At 30.9% G+C, this 2,478-nt stretch overlaps 1 protein-coding gene across 1 annotated transcript in view; it reads right to left on the bottom strand.

The window, feature by feature from the left end:
* The window catches only part of LOC108688595, a 16,077-nt gene extending 14,461 nt beyond the window's left edge, over positions 1-1,616 (bottom strand). Inside the window, exon 1 of the mRNA XM_018194907.1 lies at positions 1,557-1,616. The gene's annotated coding sequence lies outside the window, so the exon portion shown is untranslated. The remainder of the gene's footprint in view (positions 1-1,556) is intronic.
* Positions 1,617-2,478: the final 862 nt, after the last annotated feature.

The following is a 2,478-nucleotide window of genomic DNA, read 5'->3' as shown; positions in this document are numbered from 1 at the left end:
ATATATATATATATGCAATTAAAAAAAGATTTTTTTATTATTTTCTTTTATTATACTTTTTAAGGCATTATCATTAAAGGTTAAAAATATCACTCAATGGGGAAATATAAGTTCTTCGCTATCTTACGTTTTTTAGCGCTATTTCCGGCCGTGAGTACTCCCTCTGCGATATTGTAAGGCATCACGCAAGAATGGACATAAATTGCTCTATCGATGATGTGAACATTTTCTTGATATCGAAGAAAGATGGCGTAAAGAGGAGAGCTCGTGGATGTCGTCTGGTCGAAATTTAAAACCTTTGCGCAATCACTTTCTTCATTGTCGCAAGAAATCCAAGACCACTACTGTCCTGAATCCGAGCAGCGCAGCGCCGGAAAGGCACGACCAATGGTATAACGTTACATTAGCTGTTAAATCCCGTATGTAACACTAGTCACGTGCAACCCCCTTCACTCTTCTTTCTCAGATCCATTCTCGATCTGTCTTGATTTAAGTATCTTTTCTTACGAATGACACCAGTCGTGAGAATAACTCATAGAATCACTTGTTCCGTGTAGTATATTTCGATATGGTACTTTTCATGAATCGATATTTGCTTTGCATGAATTCAATGTGACGCTGTGACGCTATGATGCTCAGTTCATTGTTCTATGCATAACGGATACATATGAATTCATGCGATTGCTTCGTGTAATTGTAATGAGACGTCGAATAAATGTGTATGTCATACATATTTATTCCAGATATTGTACGTGACCGAACAGGCATCTCCATATCGCATTAAAATGCGGTACATGTATCAAGATATATTAAGATAAAACAATCGCCAATGCGATGATTGATATTAATCAAAGTTTTAACTAAGGATGGTATTCATTGTTCGTTCTTATTTTAAGAACATTTTAAATAATGTCTTAAGATCCTAATACAGCTCTCTGATTAACATTATATTTAAAGCAGTCTTAAATATAAGAATTGATTTTGAATACCGACTTAAACCATATTATTAATTAACCATTGCAACTGATGTAACGAAATAATGTAACGAAAAATCAAAATTTGAAAAAGTTGAACCATTTGGTCTGCCCTATATTACTGAAAATCTCATTGACTTTAATTCCTTCGATCCCTTTATAGTCAATTGATTTAATCTATATTTTGCCACAGTGAAGCTAAGTCTTCGAATTTATTGTCGAAAACAGAATTTGAAAAAGTTCAATTTTGCAGATGAACAATCAGATGGACAGACATATGATCGAACTATAATGTAGTTTGCTATGCTGCAATACTTAATAATAGATATTGTGATTGATTTATATATTATTTTAAGACATTATTTTAAGTATATTTAAAACACACACACACACACTTTTTTAAGTAAAGAGCTCCTTAACTTGTAAAGGAATTAAGTATTTTTCAAAATAGTTTAATATTAATCTTGCACTCTTAATGTTAAAGATTCAGCTTCGACTGTTATGAGCCTTTATTTCCTATTTGGTACTCCATCCCTTATTGCACTCCTCATTTGTTATATTATGCAAATAATTTTAACTCACCTATGTGATGCGTCTTGCAGTGTTAATAAGATTTCGTAAACTGTAAGAGAATCACAAGAATCAGCGGAATTATAAATTATTGAAAACTGTATAGATACTATAAATTTTCGAAAATTATATTATATGTTTATTGATTATAGTACGGAGTTATTAAAATTCACAGTCGAACTGATCATCACAAGTTTCTGGCATCGACTGACGCTCTTTATGCTTCTCTGTGCTTTAACGAGAACGGCACATTCCACGAGCATTTCTGTTACTGTGTTTTGGTTTCCACGCGTGGTACAGTGGATTGAAACAACTAGGGGTTCTCAAACTGATAACACGGAATATTTACTTTTATTGTTTTTTATGTCTTCATTTGTATAGTATTTTAACTTAGGATTTCAGTAAAGTATTTTCGCATTACCTTATTTCCATTTTTTAATTTTGAGCGATAAATAATAGAAATAATAGAATGTACCTTCATATATAATGATGAAAAATAATCGAAAATATTCTATAATAAACATAATTATAAAATTTTATTATTTCCTACTCTAATAGAACTGATGACGAGAACATAGTAGAAGTAAGATTTCATTTTGTTTTCTAATATAATAGTTAAAAAACTTGTAAACCGTTATTATAAATACCCTGTCTAGATATAGCATTACAAGTGTCTTCCTTCGAATTTGATGGGTCTTTAATATATTTTTGTCTAAACAATAATAAGGGATATGTATTTTTGTATTGTTTCTGTTTTCATTTTTAAGAAGTGAAACACCCTTTGAAGAAAATCGATTATTGAATTAAAGATTTATCATCAAAATCAAACAAAAGAAGATACTTCGGTGATGTTTCATGTTAACAAAATTTTCTTGATTCAGGTAAATAAAACTATCAGATCTTTGCAAATTTTACGCGTCACGCAAATATGAAT

Source organism: Atta colombica, unplaced genomic scaffold (assembly GCF_001594045.1).
Source record: "Atta colombica isolate Treedump-2 unplaced genomic scaffold, Acol1.0 scaffold236, whole genome shotgun sequence".
Lineage (NCBI taxonomy): Eukaryota > Metazoa > Arthropoda > Insecta > Hymenoptera > Formicidae > Atta > Atta colombica.
The sequence above is the reverse complement of the archived record's forward strand: the minus strand, read 5'-3'. Positions and strand labels throughout refer to the sequence as shown.